Consider the following 1,060-nt stretch of genomic DNA (forward strand, 5'->3'; position numbering starts at 1 on the left):
CTGCAATCAGGCTGCAGCTTAGTGCGTGTGAGCTGGCACAAAGCAAGCAGATACGAGAAGTGTTAAACACTAAATTTGGATTCTTGGGAGGGTTTGAATTTAGTTCTTAGCAAAAGCCTATTTCTGCTTCTCTCACCCCCAAATTCTGCCTAGAAATAGCTTCTGCCTGATTTCCATTTGCTTTTCATGGGCTTTCAGGAGCACTTGCAGACTCACTTTACTCTAATTGTGTGTCAGCTTTAATTTCCCTTTCCTGCCTACTCCCTAGTGGATTGCTGCAGCAGCATCTGTGTCTGCTGTCTGTTTGGGAAGATAACACTCTCTTTCACCTGGTAGTTTAACTTGGCCTCTGATGGTAGGTGTCTCGTGGCCGTACAAAACGTGCCAGAGAATAGGTATCTCAATTGCCTCTCCTGAGAAGGAGCACTGCTTGACTGAAATCTGAATTTCCCCCCACCTCACCAAGGCTTGCCGTAATGCCTCTTTTATTGCTGTAAATTATTTACATCACAAATGCTCACTCACAAAATTGAACTTCTAGCAGATGCTGTACTTACTACAAGTCAGAATTGCATAATTTTAGCCCTTAATTCAAATGCTGACAGGTTGAGAAAGCTGAATACCAAAACCTCAAAGTCAGCCTCTACGCCTTAAAAGTACAGGTCTGAGTGTGTCCAAAGAGTTACTGTTTTCTCTTTGAAAGCATTAGGAATGTCTGCAAAGCACCCAAGTCAGTTCTGTAGTAGCTCCTACTTGGAAATAGGTGATGGCAAAAGCTCTAATGCAGACTATTGTTAGCTAGATAATTCTTTATACGCTTAGTGATGGAAGCTGGCATGAATGCAAAAGCTTAGCAAGTTAGTGTTTTACAGCACAAGTGCTACATAGCTTTTTTTAGGCCACTGTACCAGTTATTTAACTGAACTATAGGCATGACCTCAGAAGCAGCTCTATGAGGGGAACTCCGGTTGAAAGCAGTAACAGCTCTGCTACTGGCAAGCTTCAGGTTGAGACCTTAAAGCCGCATCTGCAACAGGGGAGTGGGCAGCTCCATTTTGAG

This window comes from Haliaeetus leucocephalus, unplaced genomic scaffold, assembly GCF_000737465.1.
Source record: "Haliaeetus leucocephalus isolate CR32 unplaced genomic scaffold, Haliaeetus_leucocephalus-4.0 Scaffold262, whole genome shotgun sequence".
NCBI classification, from domain to species: Eukaryota; Metazoa; Chordata; class Aves; order Accipitriformes; family Accipitridae; genus Haliaeetus; species Haliaeetus leucocephalus.